Source organism: Dipodomys ordii, unplaced genomic scaffold (assembly GCF_000151885.1).
Source record: "Dipodomys ordii isolate 6190 unplaced genomic scaffold, Dord_2.0 Scaffold16, whole genome shotgun sequence".
NCBI classification, from domain to species: Eukaryota; Metazoa; Chordata; class Mammalia; order Rodentia; family Heteromyidae; genus Dipodomys; species Dipodomys ordii.
The window spans coordinates 8,246,987-8,268,596 of record NW_012267232.1 but is presented as its reverse complement, the minus strand read 5'-3'; positions in this window follow the sequence as shown (position 1 = coordinate 8,268,596).

The following is a 21,610-nucleotide window of genomic DNA, read 5'->3' as shown; positions in this document are numbered from 1 at the left end:
TCTCTCTCTCTCTCTCTCTCTCTCTCTCTCTCTCTCTCTCTCTCTCTCTCTCTTTGGTCATCCCTACAGATCCATCCATACATTGAAGGCTCTGATATGGGGAGGCGCCCAGGAGTGCAGAGATCAGTTGATTTTTTTTTCTTCTATTTTAACGTGTAATGCTTTGTAAAGTTAACTGCTTGGAAAAACCTTCTTTCGTTTTTGTGAGAGAAGGGTCTTTCATTAGGGCAGAGCTAGCTCCTAGGAGCTTAAAAAATTCATGGCTACAAAAGCATTACAAAATCCTTCTCTCCCCTCCCCAAATTTTTTTTAATTTACATGACAACGGGCCTGAAACTACTTCACCAAAAGTTCATAGGGGAAATCTGGGAGCACAGGATAGGGGAGGCTTGTGATTTGTTGCTGTAATCAAAATTAATTGTTCGCCGTCCTCAGCCCACTGTATATGCTTTACTTTCTTTATCCATTTTTTCTTGACTGTTCAAACGCAGCAGGAAAGTGATTGAAGTAGTTAAGTTAAAGACATGAGTGTGTGTGTGTGTGTGTGTATGCATTGCAAGAGTAATTGCTATGGAAAATCTGGAACACAGTATTGCTTTATCTGCCCCCATAATGGACTGGTATAAAACACTGCAGCTCCTCTTCCTACTGTGCAGTAGCACAGGGGGAGGGGACCTGAGCTCTGGACATGAATAGCCCTCAGTATTTCCACCAAGTCCCTTTCCTCGCTTAAGTGAATTGTGCATTACAAATTTGTAAAAATACAGTGTGAGCTAGTAGGGTAAGCTAGCCCTTACTCTCTATTTAGAAGACACAGAAACCAAGAATTTCAAGAGAATCCCAAAAGATGGGTCATACAGTGTGGAGGACCCCTCATTTCTGAGATCCCACATTCCCTGGATGGAATGAAGTATGACCCTAGAAGCAAAATTCAGTTGGGTGGCATTTCTGAAAGCTTGTTCCCTGGTCACCTGTGTGTGTGTGGGGGGGGGGATTATCTCATGATTGTGCCTTTTCTAAGTCGATTGGTCTTCATACTGCAGCACAAGCTCTGCATAGGACAGGGAAACTGCAACAAGGTTCTTGGATAGAAAGGGCTCAGAATGTGTCTTGAGTGGTGGCCTTTGGGATTTCATCTTATCATGTACTGAAGTTGCACTTCGCCTCCATATCGCTATAACGTTTTTAAAAACTCTTTAACTGGAATCATAGTCTGTTTGAGTGTTGAAGTACTCTAAATTAGAATATTTCATCATCCTAATAAGTCAGACAGACCTAAATCTGTATACTAAATTCAGATTAGAATGCATACATTTAATGTGTATGGCTCTTCTTCATCTTCAACATCAACCTGTTTCAGAAGCACAGCGACTTTCTTTTCATCATAAGGAACCTCTCTGAATAAGTCCTCTCTGGGGACACCCATAGAGTCCTCAGCAATTTCTGAGTGAAAGATTTGGAGCCTGGAGAAAACTTAGAGGACCTGGTCATTTTACTACTTATTATTTCACTGTCATTGAAATAAAAATGGGGAAAGTGGCCATGTATTTCTGTTCTCTCAATAGTGGACATTTAAGGACTCACAAGACAGAGTTCCTTCATGAAACACTCATTCTCATGTCCATGACGAGCAGAAAAGCTCAAAAGCTATGTACATATGACCGTATAAGATGATGTTAAGCGAAATGAATCCCAAGATAGGGACGCAAATTTTTTTTCTTCTTGTTTGCTATTGCCTTTAATGTATTTATAATGTACTATGTGATTTTTTTTGTTTCTTTATATAGTTTTCCCCCACAGTGTAACCCCTATTCTCACTGTATTTGATTCCACTGCCCTGCATCTTGTATATACATTTTTCTAATTTGGAGAGGGGAAGGAAAAAACAAAATGCTTAAATAGGGATACAGGTTGACCCATTGTAACAATTAGATGTACAAGTCACAATGTTGAAAATGAACTTTACAGCTTTGGCTTGGGGGGGGAGAAGCGAAGGGATAGTAAGGGAAATATAAAGGAGGCAATAATGCTCCATAGGAAATGTACTCATTACCTTACTCATGTAACTATAACACCTATGTACAATATTTTTACAATAAACATGTATTAAAAATTAAAAAACACTCATTCTAATGGGCAGGATGTATTGACCAACAAAAATACTATTACTTCTATTAACCCCATAAGTGCTGTAAATAAGTGACGTTCTAGGGCAGAGGAAGGGATGCATTTTACACACCATCTATTATACAATAGTGAAAAAGAAAATAGCACTAGAGTTAATACAGGTTACTTTTAGTTCCATGGAAATAATGTATAGATTACTTACAGAACTGACAATGAACATACTGTTTTTTCAATTCAACATGAAGAGGCTGGACTTGCCAAACAGGCTTGATTATCTGTGTCCACTCTTTAGCAGTGGCTACCTCCAGGTGGTGAGCCTGAGCTGAATCTTAGCAGCAGATAGGCAAGAGATGACTTATCAGAAAGAAGCCCAAGAGCTCTAAATGGTAACCCCAGAGACTGATAAAGGAGTCATTCACAGAATGGCCTAATTAGAGCAGCTTCCTACAGAAGTAGTGCAAATAACTTAGAGATCACTAAGTTCTTGGATTTTTACACTACATGTGGATGTAAAATGGGGTATAGCACCTTAAGAATCCAACATGTATGACTAGGAAGATCCATCAAGAGTATTTACAAGCCATGCATAGTGGTTCCTGCATATAATCCCAGCTTCTCAGGGAGCAGAGTCAAGAGGATCACGAATTTCAGCCCAGCCTGAGCAAAAGTAGCCATACCTTGTCTAAAAAATTAAACCTGCCTAGCAGGTACATGAGCCTGGGTTTAATAACCAATCCTTGTTTGTAACATTTTTTAGCTGCATTCCTTTTGGGTTTAAAACCCAGGTATTTACAGAACCTGCTAAGGGAAACCGTTGTTCTCTGGCTCAGATCTGCAACCGAGGCCCCAACTATTGTTCTTTTTTAATTTTTGTCAAAGGTCTAGATCTTTTCCTAGCTAACTCAGATCACAATAAAGTTGGGTGAAATTCCAACCTCACAACTATATCTGTGAGCACAAACTCTTCTGTTCTGATAAATATATTCTCTAGCTATGTCTTCCTTCATGTACTTGTAATTCTTTTTACTTAGTAGGAGCTTTTAATATGTAAAATTAAAAGTCTGAGCAGCATCACAGAACTGACTGAGATGAGCAGGAAAGCAGGGAGCACCACATTGCTTTGGGATCCTAGATCCTCCCATATGCAAAAAGCAGGCAAGTGAACAGTTGCTCTTAAACACTGGAACACATGATGGTATTAGAAATGAGATAATAAATTAGTTTGGCGAAACAGGATTGATATCCACAAGTCTATGGTGGGAATGGCTAGGGAAATGAGATAGTAGCTGCTAAGGTTAGAAATAGGAAGCAAGTCAAATCCTCATTGCATTGACTGAGAGAGCTCAATGTGAGGCAGCAACAAAATACATAAGGAATAACCCTTGTATAGCAAATTTAGGGACCAAATGAAAAGGCGATGTCCTTTAGAGGTTGGAAGTAAAGATTCAGTTCTGAGAGGATGCCAAGGTAATCTGCAACCAGATGATGGGGCTAAGGTCTCAGATATATTGTTGCTTGCCACTGAGAATATCCAACAAGCTTGAGAAAAGGGATCCACAGAGGCAGAAAACATGAGATATGAGCCTTGGCTTTCTTGATAGACTATCATCAGATAAAAAGTAATAGAAGCATAATCTAAGAGTCTTCACTCATTTGGTAAAGGGAATTCACGCTCTTAAGCTGTACTTCTTAAATCTCAGTAATAAACTTCCAGGATTTTGTGAGCCACTCAGTATTTCTATGCTAAGTTTTAAAATTGAACCAATAACACTTTTAGATATTATGGCCTTGTTAATTTTAGTAGCTTGACCTAGATTTATTCAATTATGGCATGGCTCCTTTGAACTTTTATAATTATGACACTATGTTATGAAAAAAACACAAGGTTGACTTGTTCCAGAGTAGAAGATACTCAGTGTAGAGCCAAGTAACACAGTAAGTAAATGCTTAGTTTCATAAGTATGATGAAGCATTATTTCACTTGCTTTTATTCAAAGTTCATCTGTCCTATTTCTGTCCAATCACATTGAATTCTGAAATCTTTCTATGACTTATCTGAAAGAGCTTGGTAGGTTAGTATTTAGGAAAAGTTATGAAAATTGGACAGTACTGTTCTGCTTGAACATTACTTTAAAAGTTGCTCCATTTCTGGTTATATGCTCAGAGAAGTGCACGGCTTAAATATTAATTCAGAGAAGTTCTTGCTTGTCATCCTGCTTGGTTTACTAGCTGCAAAAATTAGTAGGAAGAGATACAGCTAGGCCCAATCGACTAGATTGAGGCTAGATTAAAGATCAACATTAAAGTTAGATTCGAAATTTTGTATTGAAAATATAAAGAAATCCAGTGTTTCTGATGAACAAGAGATTTGATTAGTCCATACATATGCTGTAAAGGACTAAAAGAGAGTTGAACCAAAATCTCCCACTGGATTCTGCATGTAGAGCAGTTTACAGATGTGCAAGGAATGAAGAATAAAGGAAAGGAAATTTGCGTGCTAACCAGGTGATGGGTTTGAAATTTGCCAACACAACACATATTTATAGAAATGTAATTTTTAACATTCTCTATAATTAAACTCAACCTGCTAACGAGCTATTCATCTGAGCTAGTGGTTGGAAAAGGTGAAAGAGAAGCTCAGTCTCTTTGCGTTTAAATCACTTATGTAATTGCCAAGTGGTTTCTGATTTCTCCCACACAGATTTCTCCTTGCCACTCCCCCACCTCCATACAGAGAGTTGGTTCATGTTTTGAGCTTAAAGGGCCAGGGGTATTCTCTTTCACAGGATGTGGTTGGCCAACACGTGCCCTTGGTGTGTTTACCACCTACCTTGCTGCAAACCACAACTCATATCTTCACCCACCCACTGCTTTCCTGCCAGAAGAACTGTGCCGAAGAACTCTTCCCAACCTCCTGTTTTCCCAGTCCTCTAGTGCCAAAGCATTTCTTTTTCTTCTCTGGGGTCACCATGAAGTTTTGGATCTCCCCATAGGACACACATTGGGATTCCAAAGGACACTAGTGCTCCTGTTCTTTTTACTTGAATACCCCATGCTGACATTTTTATTCCCTTGGAGAGTTCCTCATTTCTTCTCTTTGAGGAAATTTTTTAAAAATCAAACTTAAAGCAAGATGAAAGAAAAATATTTATACAATGGAATTCTTAGTGTAAGGAACACATACAAGTCTGTTTTTAAATTCTCTGTGTGCTCATTTCCCTCCCTCTTTCTCGTTTTCTCTCTCCCTTCTCCTCCTCTGCCTTCTGTCTGTCCTTTTCTTTGTAAGTACCTCCATCCTTTTTCTCTCTGTCTCTCGGTGTCCCCTTCATTCTCTTTCTCCTCCCCCAATCATTTTCCTTACTCCATCAGTTTTTCCTCTTCCCTTGAAGTTTTCCTCCTCGAAGTTTCTCACTCGAAGCCTTTTAGAGCACCACAGGTGTGTTCACCTTCCTTTTGAACAGACAAAAAGACATGGACCTTAATTCAATCTCTCTGGAAGACTGTTACAGTTTGGATTCGCAGAGCTAGAGCTTAGTGATTTTAAAGCTTTGCCTAGGAGAGTTCATCTCCCCCAAACCTTTTCCTTTCATATGTCTGATATTTCTTTGTTCCTGGTTTCTGCTCTTTTCGTGAAGGAATGCTTGACGTCAATAAATGTACCACCCTAGTATAGCAAGGGTCTTGGGGAATCAGAAGTAAATTGAATACAAAATAAAGTTTTAAATTATTAGTTATAACTGCTTGTCTCAGCACTCTGTAAATAAGTCAGTAGAAGGTAGTAAAACCAGGATCTGTGTGGGATGGGCTAAGTTGGCAAAACTCTGTCGTGGAAGGCCAAAAACAGATTTAAAGGCCCGAAAGGCTGGGCATGGGAGAATGTTGAGGGAAATGGGTGAAATGAAATAACTACAAAACAGGGGCAAAATCTATAGGCAGAGTGAAGAGAGTAAGACCAGACAAATAAATGTACAACTCAGTCAATCAATGTAGATCAAAAAGCAAGAGTACAAGATACATAGAAGAGTCATGGAAGAGGGACCTGTACTAAGTTGGATAGTGTCTCCCCAAATTCACATCCTTCCTAAGAACCTTGAAAGTGACCACATTTGGAAATAATATTGGTACAGTTATAATTACTTAAGATGAGATAATACTACAAGCAGAGACCCTTCATCTAATGTAACTGTTATCTTTGCAAGAAACAGGCAGGGAAGCTGGAAGTGGAGTTCCATTGTTCCATTGCACAGTTGTCTAGCATGCATGAGGTCCTAAGATTTGGTCCCCAGCACTGTAAAAACAAACAGAAAAACACAGAAGAAAATGCTATTTGACAACAGCTACGATGGAATTGGACAAGCCTTCATGTTAAGGGACATAAAAGATTACCAGCAAAACCAGAGGTCAGTAAAGGACATTGTACAGTTCTCTCTAGAGCCTCCAGAGAGAGCATGGCTCTGTCAATACCTTGATTTCAGATATCTAGCCTCCAGAAGGCTGAGAGGGTCAATGCTCTTGTTTAAATCACATCATTTGAAGTAATTTGTTACTGCAATCCCAGGAAACTAATATAGATGCCAGTTCTTAGCCCTCCACTGAAAGTCTACATGGGTATTTGGCCACGACCTCTATCATCCCTGCTTCTGGGAAATTTTCTTTTACATCATTGTTGAATCATACGTTCCTAGTTTGTGCAAATCAGACAACAGGAGTTTTTGCAATTCTACAGCTTCCATTCAATTTTGAGATCGACTTCTTGTATATGGTTAGAGAATGGAAACGTTTTCCAATCTTCTCCATAATATCTATTTTCTATGTATTATATTTTATAACCTGTCTTTCATTTAATTTATATTCTTGCTACTTTTGTTAATAATTCAATTGGCTTTAAATGTATCCATTTTTCGATTTTCTGGTCTTATTTATAGTTCTGTCTTTTTTTCTTTGTTCTTTCTTTTTAGTTTTCTTTTTGCCACACCACTCTTTTTTTTTTTACTTACTGTAGCTTTGTGGTACATTTTAAAGTCATGTAGTGTCTCTTTGTTTTTATTTTTTATTTTTTTATTTTAGTTTTATTTTTTTACTGAGGGTTATTTTGTCATTTTGGTTTTGTTTTTTCTTCTGATATTTCACACTAATTTTAGCAGTTTTGTTTCTGTTTCCATGAACAATGATATTTTTGCTTTAGGTCATACTAAATTTGAAGATATAGTATTGGAGAGTACACACATTTTCACAATATTAATCATTCTACTCAATGAGTGTGAATGCCTTCCCACTTCTGTGTGTGTGTGTGTGTGTGTGTGTGTGTGTGTGTATTTCCTTCCATTTCTTTCATCCATGTTTTATCATTTTTGTTGTAGTGCTCTCTTTCACTCCTTGGCTAGACTTATTCCTTGGTATTTTATATTTTGTAGCTATTTTAAAAGATATTGCTTCTTAGTAGCTGGTTCATTTTTAATTCATAGAAATGGTTCTGAATTTAGTATGTAGATCTTGTTTCCTACAAATGTATTGAATTATTCTATGATAAAAATATTTGGTGGAGTCTTTCAAGTCTTTATGTGAACAAGATCATGTCATATAAGCACAAAGATAGCTTGAGTTTTCCTTTTTAATGTGCATGATTTTTATCTGTCTCTTCTAACAATTCTGGCAAGTATTCTTAATACTGCATTGCATTTAGTAGTAAAAGGGCATCTTTCTTTTGCTCCAGGTTTTAGAAGTAATGCTTTTATCTTTTCCCTATTTAACTGTGGGCTTGTTATGTTTGTCATATAGGGGTTTGTCATATGTTATGGTGAATCTGTTCCTTCCATAGAGAATGTGTGGAGAGTTTTTATGATAAAATGATGTTAAATATTTTTAAATATATTTTTTATTGTAAGGATACTGTACAGAGGGATGACAGTTACATGAGCAAGGTAATGAGTCCATTTACTATGAGCATTGTTACCCCATCCTTTGTTATCAAATACTTTCCTGTGTCTGTGGTTTTTGTTCCTCATTCTGATTCATCCCATTTATTCACACACACACACACACACACACACACACACACACACACAAAGATATCTCATCTTTGACTCCTGCTTATAGATTAACCTTCTTGAAGATGGTATGTAATTTTTAGTTTCTAGTTAGATTAGCTTTTCTAGTATTTTGTTGAGAAATTTTACATATATATTCATCAAGGTTAGTTATCTATCATTTTTTCTTTTGGGATTGAGTTTGGAATCAGTAAATGATGGTCTCACTGAATGAAGTCAAAAGAATTTCATTCATTTAAATTTTTAAAAATAGTTTGAGAACAAGTGATAAGAATTTGTCTTTAAAAGTGGAATTCAGCTGTGAAGCCACCCATTCCTTTGCTTCTCCCTGTTTGTGATATGTTCTTATTTACTACATTGGTCTTTTCCATCATTTGATTTTTTAAAGGAACTTTTTTTTTTTTGGGTCTGGGCTTGGGCGCTGTCCTTCAGCTCAAGGCTAGCGCCATACCACTTGAGCCACAGCACCACTTCCGGCTTTTTGTTTTTGTTTTTGTTTACGTGGTGCTGAGGAATCAAACCCAGGGCTTCATGTATGCGAGGCAAGCGCTCTACCACTGAGCCACCTTCCCAGACTCATTTGATTTTTTAAAAGGGTTGAAACATATTAATGTATTATATAACTCCTTCATGTGCAATGAATTAGATTGAGTGAAAAACTTTGATTTTTATACAAAGCATTGCTTTAAAATTTACAGTATCTCACTGTATCCAAAACACCAATAGATAAAACAGACATTGGTCTTTACTGAGAGAATAGACATTTTAGGTAGACCTTCAAGAAAAGATGTCTAGTAAAGTTTTATATCAAATAAATTTATTCTTTACCTTTTACATTCAATTTTCTTCATTCAGTACAGCATAACATCTTTCCTTTGCAATAACTGAGTATTTCCAATGTTTTCAATGATTGGATTACATTCCAATGTTTAGGTGGAATGCAGTAATTTGATCAAACTCCTTTTTGTGGAACACTTGGTTTTGTTTCAAAGTCTTACATCTAGTGAGAACAAACATAATAAGAAATTGAAAGTAATCAAAAAATAAAAATATGCAAGAATGTCATAAATTCTATTGAAAACATTGCTTTGGTAAGGTATAGAACAGTTGGGAATTAGATGAGGTGATCTCATCTAGAAAATGATGTTAAGTCTGAATGGTGCAACATATACAAAGAAGAAAAAACACTGTGTGGATAGGACGCAAGCAAGGGTTTTATAGTTCCATGAATTGAAGGGACAGAAACTTGGCTTTCTGAAAAATAATTAGGGGTCAAGTCATAAGGAATTCAAAGGTAAAGGAAAGACTTTATTCTTGGTGTAAATGAAAACCCCTTCATAATTTGGAGCAATGAAAAAAGAGACTAGAGCTAGAAAAGGGAAAAAAAATAGAAAGAAAGAATTCCAGTAGAGGAGAATGCCTATAAGTAGAAGGCATAGAGCATATGATTGTGAAGGAATTGATTTGCAAACTGATCACATGACCAATTTACATTTTCAGGGAATCCATTTCCTTACATCTAGGAAAATGCATTATTTCTATATTCATCTATGTTTCCTAAGGTTCTTCAGTAATAGCTTATTTTTTTCATTATATTTACATAGTACATATATAAAAATGCTAAAATTCCATTTTCAACTGATTATTGTTTATATGTAAGTGTTCTGTCATCTTGAGTTGACATAACAAAATACCATTTACTGAGTATTTTAAGCAATAGAACTTTTTGTTCTCTTTATTTTAGAGGGCAGAAATCTAATAGCAAGAAGCCGGCAGGTTTGTTTTCTCATTTAGACTGTCTTCCTTACTGTGGAGAGCCGCCTACTTGCAAGGCCTTCATGTATAAAAGAGATAAAACATAAATACATTTTTCCTGTCTTTTCTAATAAAGCACTAATTCTATCACAAGGGCATCATCCTTATGACTTCATCTAACCAACTCATCTTCCAAAAGTCTCTGCTTCCAAATACTCTAATGTTGAAATTGCCTAAAATTTTAGACAATATAATACAGTCTAGGAGAGTTATCTAACTTTTGTTATCTAACATCTATTAACCAGATAAAATGATTTGATATGTCTATTGTTCTTTTTCCATTTATTGTTTTGAGTTTATCTCTCAGTGAGACAAAGATATAATCTGCTAATAATGACAATTTTGTTTGTTTCTTTTCAGTAGTAATGAGTGTACATTCTCTCTTCTTGTAGGATTTAATTGTTGGGAATTTCTATTTTAAAACTGAAAAATGGTAATAATAACATGTTCCAGATCCTAATTTGAAATTTTTTCAAGTATTTCGCTGTTTGGAATAGCATTTTCGTCTTGGTCCCAATTGTGTGTGTGTGTGTGTGTGTGTGTGTGTGTGTGTGTGTGTGTGAATACACTTCGTAGATTAATAAAAGATTTATGTTGTTTTGTTGTTGTTGTTGTTGTTATACTTTCAAGCATGTAAGGTCCGCTCCTGGATGGCAAGCAGACTCCACCCTCCTCACAGCAAAGTCTCCTCTTAGTACCTGTGTTACCTAGGCAACTGGCACACCTGGAAGAGGTCACATCTGCATCCGCTGAGGTCACATCTGAATTTGATGTGGCCACACCTTTCTCAGCCCATAACCTAGATAAGGCCTAGCCCAGGCTCAGACGCCCTCTTTCCCAGCTCTCTTTTCCAGGCCTTTCCCAGCCTCGTGGAGTGCCAACATGGCCTGGTGCCAGCCAGAACAATGAATAAACCTACCCCTTACCTGAATACCACGTGTGTGGTATGGCTCTTACTTGGCAACCTCTTTTTAAAAACCTAACAGAGCAAATGACAACATAATTTTGATAGCTGTTCTTTTTTTCAGTGCTCATCCAGAGTAATAATACTTTCCAGACATTTCTTTGTGTGGTTCCTTTGCCACCTGTCCCTGAGAGGAGAAGAGGGCTGGCTGCCTAACACTCTGGGCACAAAAAGGTTATCATCTTTGAAAATGAGAGAGTCGTTGTATACAAATCTGGGAGAAGCACTTAGAATTGTCTCTCTATAACTAACCCTTGTACTCCTTTTTGTATTTATAGACTATCTATTTCATATGAATGAAGAATAAGCTAAGGCCCTGAAGATGTTAAATACATTTCTATAATGCCCATCACTACTCTCTTAAGTCTACCCTGGAGCTCATCTGTAAAGAATACGCATGCAAATCCATGGCTTTCTCCCAAACATGCCCTCAGGCTGAGAAGCTTTCTATCCTAGAGAAAACCTCTAGGATAGAAAGCACTTAGGTCTTCTTAGAGAGCAGTCCCTTGACATGAGAAAATGAATGCTCATTGGGATAAATTTCAAGCAATCAGGGACAGTGTTAATCCCTTTACCTCAACTCATTTATTCCTTCTTGAAAATTCTCTCAGCAGTCAGCCAGAATGAGTCTCACTTGCCCACAAATTATTGACTTCCTCCTTCCTTCACTAACAGTGTTTCTTTAGACGTGGCTTTGCTTGTGGGAGAGCTACACCTCAGAAAGTAGGAAATGCCAAGTTAGACTATGTATAATTTATCTCCAAGCTTTGCATGTGTGATACCAAATGAATGCTGGAGGAGTCATGTAGTGCAAATAAGTGCAAGTGATCATTGCTTAGAAATGTGTTATGTTAAATTAAATGTCCTCAAAATATTTGTTCTAAGACATTGCTTTAAATAATTGTAATTTTGGTAGTTATCCTTGTAAAACTATTATGTCCTAAGTCAACAAGAGTGTCGTGTCAATTTTATTTTAATTTTTTTATTTCTAATGTTTCAAATTTCAAAATTCTAAAAGAAGAATACAAATTTCCACATATGCTGCTTTCCAATTTCAATAAATGTCAACATTTGCTTTATTATGTATCCTATTCCACTTAGTCATTTTAAAGTATCATGGAATTTAACATATACACAGAAACATGCATATACCATAATTATATAAAAGGAATTATCCGTGTTACCAGCAGAAAGATTAAACTTTTAGAAATTAGTTGCTTTATGTCCTCTTCCCAGTTCTACTACCACTGACAAAAGTAAATACGATTTTAAATGTATATAGTATTTTAAATTTACAGTGTTTAAAGCAAACAACATAGATTCTATCTTTTTCTCATCCTTTAATCTCTATGGTTTGGAGAAAGGGTGATTTTTGTTTAGTGTGCATTTTGTTTTAGCAACATACTACCTTGTTTTGTGTGGATATAGTTTCTTTGTTTACTTCTAAACCTGATACTTTATATCACTGTCAAGATTTTAAAATTCTAGTGATACTAACTAGACACTATATTGGAAATGAACTATACCACTTTTGGGGGAGAGTGGAGAAAAACTGAAAAATAAGAGACGGGTGACACTGTTCAAATAGAATTACCTGACTTATTAACTCTAACCCAAACCAAGACAAATTCACTCCTTACTGTCTTACATTTTTTCACAAAATTTCCTTAACAAGTGCTTTCTTCAAGTAGAAAGGAACTCAAGTCTGGATTGGGTTAATTAAAGCAAGGTTTGAAATGATGGAGTAAGAGGCATGCTTTTCTACTGTTTTAGACTTAAGTGGGGTATTAGTGTTCTATGTTCAAAGGTAGTATAATAAACAGGTGTTTTGACAGTACTCCCTGCAATCAGAAATTGCTTTATAATACAAATTATTAATAATACCCTTATAACATTGTATCCTGCCTCTATGTCAGCATTTCATTGTTTTATTCAGGCATACAGCAGTATATGTATTTAAAAGCTTTATTTTAGAATGATAGGGCATTTCAGAATGATACTTTTTTGTTGGAATATAACTTACATTAAAATCTAGTTCTGGATTTGTAAGATGATCAAAATTAATTTTGATGATTTCATGAGCATGTATTGTAATTCAGTACTGTATCACTGTAATGTTCAGTAATCCAGATCTACTGTATAATGAGATGCATCTTATTTGGCAAACTGATATCCAAAGGAGGTAATGACTGCTGTCAGACTCAATGTACTGTCATTTATTATGAAAATGTTACTTTCGTGTTGTCAGTGAAAAAACTAAGTTCATAAGGAACTCACCAACTTATTTCTTCAAAATTCAAAATGATTTATATTCTCTTTCCATATAGATATAACATTATACAATAATTCTAAACAAGAAATTGTTTAGCAATTTATTAGAAAGTCTAGATTTCTGATAAAATGTTGGTAGTTTTCCATCTTCAGTAGCATAGAACAAATACATAGTCTCAGTTTTCACCTAATATCATTTTAGATACTAGACAATCCAGTAGACCCAAAATACTGAATACTGAAAGCTCCTAACTTTAAAATACAATTACATATATGAAAATTTAAAATTACAGCCAATCTAGAATGATTCATGACTACTTTTGCCTTAATTTAGACCCAATCTGATGGCTTCATGTTCTGTAACAATAACTTCTAGCATGAAAAATTGAAAATCCTCTAGTCTAGCTTACATATTATACAAATAGAATACATTTTTTTTAACGGAGGAGACAGTGAATGTAAAAGTTTTATTTTGTAGTCTAATTCTCAAACAATAGTCCCAAGACCTTGAACTATGTATTAGTGAAAAGGTGTTTTCTCCAGTATACCTTTTTCCATGAACAGCCGAATCTATTAGGTCATTTCAGGGCAGGGCAGCTCTGTTCTTGGACATGGCAGTTTAGGCCATTTGGATTAATGTTTCCACTAAAGAGTAGAATGTTGAAACATGAATTTTTGTATGTTAATGTACCTATACATCAAACTACTTCTATCTACCTGTCCATCCACTTATCTATTTGTTAGAGATAGAACCAAGCAGTGAGAACTGCAAGCAAAAGACCTAATAAGAAGTAAAAATTTAGTAATGCAATCCTGGATTTTATAGTAACTTTCCACAAGAAGAATTAGCATATTCTTAATGAGTTAGCTAAAATTTTGATGTCTCAAGCCTATCATACTAGTTACATGGGTGGTGGAGACTGCAGACTCATGGATGAAAGCCAGCCCAGACATAAAATTAGTTGAGGCTATGTCTCATCTAATGGCTGGATTAAGTAGCAAGCACCTGTTATCTCAGCAATAGCAAACACACAATGGCTGAGCCTACTGTGTCCTGCCTTGTCATCCCCAGCAATATGGATAAGCACAAGTAGGAGGCTCACCATTTAGGCCAACTAGGGTATAAAAAAGTCAGACACCAGCCAGGTGCTGGTGACACACAACCATAATCCTAGCTACTCGGGAGGCTGAGATCTGAGGATCATAGTTTGAAGCCAGCCTGGGCAGGAAAGTCCGTGAAACTTTTATCTCCAGTTACCCATCAGAAAACTGGAAGTGGTACTATGGCTCCAAGTAGTAGAGGACTAGCCTTGAACAACAAAGTTCAGTGGCAGCACTCAGGCTCTGAGTTCAAGCCCTAGGACTGTCACATAAACACACACACACACACACACACACACACACACACACACACACAGATATTGACTTTAAAAAGGTGGACAAAGGTTCTGGAGGTTGTAGACATGGCTCAAATGGTAGAGCATTTGCCTGGCAGGTATAAAATCTTCAGTTCCATCAATGATAATAGTAATTAATACTAATAATAAATGTGACTATATTTGAAACTGAGCCTATAGGGTAGCAATTTAGGTCAAATGAGTCCGAATCAATTATTATTATTTGTCACAAGAAGACTTTAGAATACAGACACACAGAGAACAGAACTATGAGTACAACAGAGGACAACAGTCAACTAGAAGCCACATTATATATATATATATATATATATATATATAATATGTATATATATATACATATATTATATATATATATATATAATACACAATGTAATTCTATGCTTCCATCAGAAATAATGACATTGCCCCATTTGTTAGGAAATGGAAAGACTTGGAAAAATCATATTAAGTGAAGTAAGCCAGACCCAAAGAAATATAGGTCCCATGGTTTTCCTTATTTGCCATAATTAGTATAGTCTAGGCTAATTTTATCAGATGAACAGGAAAGCTCAAAGGTATGTACATATGACCATATAAGATGATGCTAAGTGAAAGGAACCCCAAGATGTAGACACAAGAGGTTTTTCTTTGTTGTTGTTGTTTTTAATGTACTATGTGATTTTTTTTTGTTTTCTTTGTATGCTCTTCCCTCTATGATATATCCCTGTTGTCTCTGTACTTGATTTTGGTTTCCTGCATCTTATGTATACATTTATCTAATTTGGGGAGGGGAAGGGAAATGACAAAATGCTGAAACAAGAACACAGGATGACCCATTGCAACAACCATAGTATAGTAAAAGTGAATTTTGCAACTTCAGGCAGGGGGAGAACGAGTGAGGAAGGAGGACTAGAGGAGGGATAGTAGAAGAACAAGGGAAGGGGTAATAACACTTGACAAGAAATGTACTCATTCTTTACTCATGTAACTGTAACCCTTCTGTACAGCATCTTTACAATAAAATTAAATTTTAAAAAAATTTTTTAAAAAAGAAATCTATCTGTGGCACTTTGTGACATCATTTGTGATGAATTTTTAAGGAGCCAGTATCCAAGGAAATAAAATATCTATGGGCAATCCCAACAGTGGTGATAATAATCACCACTGGACTATAATTATGGCATTTGAGAATATAAAATGTGATTACATAAGAGGAGGAAAAGATTATAATAGCGCAAATGAAAAGTCTAGATCCAGAAACTGAAATCAAGGTCTCAGAGATGATCTCAATCTCTACCAAAGATAGTATGTACAAATTAGGAAACAATATTCAACTAGATAAATATCAGAAGACAATTTCTTTTAAAAAAAACTTTTTAAAATTTTTTTTTATTTTTGCTTATGTGGTGCTGGGGAATCAAACCCAGGGCCTCATGCATGCAAGGCAAGCGCTCTACCACTGAGCCACCTTTCCAGCCTCTCAGAAAACAATTTCTCAAATGAATCATGGAAAACATAAAAAGATAGAAAATACAACAAAGGGTATATGATACAAAGACAAATAGAGAGCTGTTATGCGCAAGAGGAAGAGAAAATAGCAGTCATTTGAAAGAAATAATAGGTTAGAATTTTAAAATCTTGACAGTGATATAAAGTATCAAGTTTAGAGGTAAACAAAGAAGCTATATCCACACTGACTAAGGTAGTGTACTGCTAAAACAAAATGCCCCCTAACCAAAAATCAAACCAAACAAAACCACTAATAAACAAAACACAAAAAAATAGATAATAAAAACATTCAGGGACAAAAGATGATGTAGCTAAAAGAAGCTAGACAGATTTTTCCACAGAAAAACAAAATTAAAGTTGCTAATAATGGAAACAAAATAATAAACCTATTTAAAAAAACAATCCTAGAAAATCTTCTTCAAAACTGAAATAGAAGGCCTTGTCACCAGAAAAAAAGTAATTACTCTTACAGGAACAATAATAACAACACAAATACTAAATGGAACAGCACAAAAATGTCAGTTCTTCACAACAGGGGCAGCCAAAGTTCATATATTTGAAAATATTATTATAAGAATCCTGATTCAGAGCCAGACATCTTAAATTTGGAGACTCAAATCTAATTAACGATTTAAAAAAACAGATCTGGAGGTTTGTATGAAGTAGTAGAGCACTAGCCATGAATAAAAAATCCTTATGAGAACATGAGGCTTCTGAGTTCAAGCCCCAGTACTGGCAAAATTGTTTTAAGTGAAGTTAAACCAAATCCAAAGAAACATAGGTTGCATGACTTCTCTCAATTGTGGTAGGTAGAATGTACCTATAAATCTACATGTAAACACACTGGATGGTAATTTTTTTTTTTTTGGTCCGGTCATGGGGCCTGAACTCTGGGCCTAGGGGCACTGTCCCTCAGCTCTTCAGCTCAAGGCTAGCGCTCTACCACTTGAGTCACAGCGCCACTTCTGGCTTTTTTATTTTTGCTTGTGTGGTGCTGAGGAATTGAACCCAGGGCCTTGAGCATGCAAGGCAAGCGCTCTACCACTGAGCCACCTTCCCAGCCCTGGATGGTAATTTTTTTAATGCACTGGACATGATAAATTATACAGGTCACTAGGCATTCACACACAGTGAGAACAAAAGAGGACAAGGCACAATGCCTATGTATATCTGATCATAGATTATTTGTTGAAAGAACTCCAGGAAATGGAAGCAAGAGGTTTTTCTTTGTTGCTGTTTCTATTTTGTTTTCTTCTCATCTTGTTTGTTAGTTTATCTGTCTTTGAGAGGGTAAGGAGGTGCACAGAAACAGTGGGACAAAGGATGAACAAATGCAGCAGTGTTACTAGACACTATGTTGAAAATGAACTATACAACTGGATGGGAAGGAAAAACTGAGGAAGAATGAGGGAAGAGATGACACTGTCCAAAAAGAAATTATTTACCTGACTTATGTAACTGGAACCCCTCTGTACATCAACTTTATAATTACAATTTTAAAATGCATGAAAACAAGCATTGGAAAAAATCCTAAAATTAAAGAATTTCATTTTTACAGTGCATGGCTTCTTACAATATATGTCATACAGTGTCCTCATGGAGCGTCAGAATGATCAGAAGATCTGAATATTCAGTCACACAGAATGTCTTCTGAAGAAGCAAAGGTTGTGACTCATAGATCCTATTAATTAAACTATACACACTCCTATTACCCAGTGTGCTGTCACTACAGACATATCTAAGATAATTAATTTAAAATTGACAGAGTTGATTCACTGCCAACCCTGGCCTTTTCACATTTTTATTGAGATAAATTTCACATAACACATTTCACCATATTAAAGTCTAAAATTCATAGGTTTTATTATGTTTCTGGAATTATTTAAACATCATTATTTTCCAATTCCAGAAAATTTTCCTTATCCAAAAAAGGATATCCACATGCAGTATTTAGTCACTCTCTTTCATCTCCTTAGTCACTGGAAAACATTAATATTTTCGAGTCTGGATTGCCTGTTAGAGACATTTATTATAAAGTGCATATAAATATATATATGCCATTTGTGTTTCCCTTTTACTTCATATGATATTTTAATTGCTTTTGCAAAGGTTTAGTATGCATCAATACTTCATTGCCTTATATGACGGAGTTATACACTACTTGGGCACCATACATTGCATATCTTTTTATTAGATAAAAGACTGTTAAATTGTTTCCACTTTTAGGCTGCTATGAGTGATGCTCTGTGAAAGCCTGGGTACATGTTTTAGAATGGATTTACATTGCTAGTTCTTAAAGCTTTATCAAGAAAGTACAATTGCTAGGTCAGATAGTAACTATCTGTTTAGCTTTCTAAGAACTGATAGGCAATTTCTCACAGAATCTGAATCATTTCACTCATACATAGGGCACACACACACACACACACACACACACACATACACACACATCAGCAATTTCTTATGCTTCACTTGTTCCATAGCCTCACCAATACTTGTTATTTTCATTATTTGAGTTATACTTTCCCTGGTAAGTATTAATTGGCATCATATGATAGTGTTAATTTAAATTTCCCTGAGGTCTGATTATGTTGAGCATCACTTAATGTACCTACTGACCATTTGTACATCTTTCACTGAGGAAACATGGACATAAGAAACCAGTTAAGAGTTCTGCCTAACAGTATTGCTTTAGCTATATTTTAACTCATGGCCTAATAGGTTACTATTCCAAGAAGCTATTTATTTTGAACCCTGCATTACAATTTTGGGTACTAATTTATCCATTGGGATCCTTAGGAGCAACAGTCAGAATACAATTTGGACAACATGAATAAGTAAAAATATAATTTTATTGAATGGATGTCAGAGATCTCATAGAAATACTAGAAGGGCACAGCATAGCCTCCTAAAATTGGTAGAAAACAAAGTGAAACTACAGGCATAGCTTAGATTCTTTCCTAACATAATTGCTACTTCCACTGGCAAAAGCACCATGTCGTAATTCATCTTGCCAAAAATAAAAACACTGGGCAGTGAATGAGTGTGCCCTTAAAACCTTAGAGCTACTACATCTGCTATAAAGAATTCTTTATAACATCTAGTTCCTTGTGCTATTAGTTCAAAACATGCCTCAAGGAACTTCATAAAGTTGACCAAATCGAGATGTTATTCCTAAATCCAATCTGTCAGAAGAAATGGCTAAGCTACAGTTTGATACATTCAGCTCCCATAATTTTAATAGGAATTTGCTTCTAGGCAAGATTCAATAAAGCAGAGACTTCTCCAAGCATAGAAAGTAGATATAGACACAAGGCAGCTGTCAAACGTTTAAAAAAATTCTGATGATGTATACAATATAATTATTTTTAAAAGGTTTACACAGTTATAAAATATGTGTGTTCATGTCTGTAAGATATAGGCCTATTCATCAAATAACAAAAGTGTGTAAACCTTATATACTCTTATAACATGAGTACAGCTTAGTTAGCATGCAATGTGATGCCAATACACCAACTGTTCTGATTTTCACAGAAAGAAATTGAACAATTAATTGAGGAATACAATCATAAAAGACCCTGGAAGATATACTATACTACAGTTTGTTTTCAAGGGAATCTACATATATCAATGTAATTACTTTGTTAAAAGTATAAAATGCTGATTTGTATTCCTTTTACCATTAATACACATGATTTTACTTACCTGATGTTACCAGAATAAATACTTTAGTACTGGAAATAATCAAATGAGTTATAATGATATCAATAAAGTAGTGAGGTTATAATGAGAGATTCTACTGCTAATTTAAAATGAAAAAATATTTTTTAAGAAGTCAGCTTTCTAATTTACATTTCATCTTCTCAATTTGTTGAGATTTGGGTTTTAAGAAGAAAAGACCTCAGAGAAAACATATTCTTGAAACTTCCTCTTCTTCATCTACAGGGTTTGGCAATTTTATTTTTATTTTAAAGTGCCAGCTTTTTATTCCATTAATATTTCAATCAGTATTAAGGTTCTGAATTTGTTTGAATACTCCTTCTAGTAAGTATTCTATCTTCCTGTGTTATGTCTTTACTTACAAATGGCTTTTTCTCTCAGTTTGAAGGATTTCCTTTAGTATTTATTTCTTGTATAACAGGGCTGATCAAGAAACATTCTGTCAACCTTTTTGTCTTATTTGGAAACTCTTTACTCCATTTTTAAAGGAAAGCTTTGCTGGGTGCAATCTTCTCAGTTGACAGAGAATTTGGTTGTGAAGTCTCATTCTTTAGTCTCCTGGACAGTAAGATTTCTTCAGAGATGGCTGTCAGGCATTTTGAAGCACTCCTAGGAATTGCTTCTTTTCTTTTGTAGCCTTGAGGGAGTCTCTCTTTATCTTTCACTTGTGAGAGCTTGATTGTATATTGGATCCACTTGATGGAACTAATTGAGCCTGTGACCTTTGACCTTCCTATAGCAGAATATTTGTTCCTGTCTTTAGGTATTTAAAGGTTTCGGCTACACTTTTGGTATTCTCTTGAACTCTGATAGACTGGATTTTTGCTCTCTTAAAATGAAGTTTCTGTAGATGAAGTTCCTGTAGATGCTTCCTCTACACTCTTTTTCTTTGTTATCCATTTATGTATTTTGAGATAACCTGCCTCTGAGTTCAAGATTTCTTTCTGCTCTTTCATGAATCCTGTTTTGGATGCTCTCTATTTTTTTTTCTTTAATTAAGTGTCTTTTCCAGATCAAGAATTTCTGTTTAACTTTTTAGATTGCATTTTTTAAATTAAATGTTTCTGTTAGATTACTGCAGTGTTTCTTGGTGTAATCTTGAAGCTGTCTGAGTTTGCCCAAAACTCTGTTTCAGGTCCTCTGACTGACAGTACTGAGCAGGGCTTTTTCTGCTACTCTCTCCTTTTGAGTTGTAAGAGTTCTCTGTGAGGTCATTGCTTTCTGTATATTTTAGTGCAGAAACCTTTTTATTCTGTATAATACCTGTGTTTTAACTCAGGGCCTGTGCCTGTTAAGCATGCACAGCAACAGTTGAGTCATACCTCAGTGTCATTTTTCTGATACGGTTTTACATTTTCACCAGGGCCTGTGATCACCCTACTTATGTCTCCTATGTGTATGGGGTATTAACCTACACACCCAACTTACTGGTTGACATGAGATATTACTAACATTTTTCCCAAGCTAACCTGGATCTGGATCTTCCTAATTTTCACCTCCCAAGTAAGTGGAATTAAAAGATGTATACCACCTTGCCTGGCCCTTTTGAAAATTCTTGATTGGCACTGATATACAATGTTATCTGGGTACTGAAGGCCTCCAGTAGTTTTTGTGTTACAAATTATTAGTCTACAAAGATTATGGAAATAATACAAGCCTGCTCTTTCTTTAGTATGGTGGATGAAACTCAGCCTGTGTTTGTAAGCTCTGCTGACTCTCAGGGCCAGGTTACTGGAAGCCAGTTTTAACGGATCAAATAA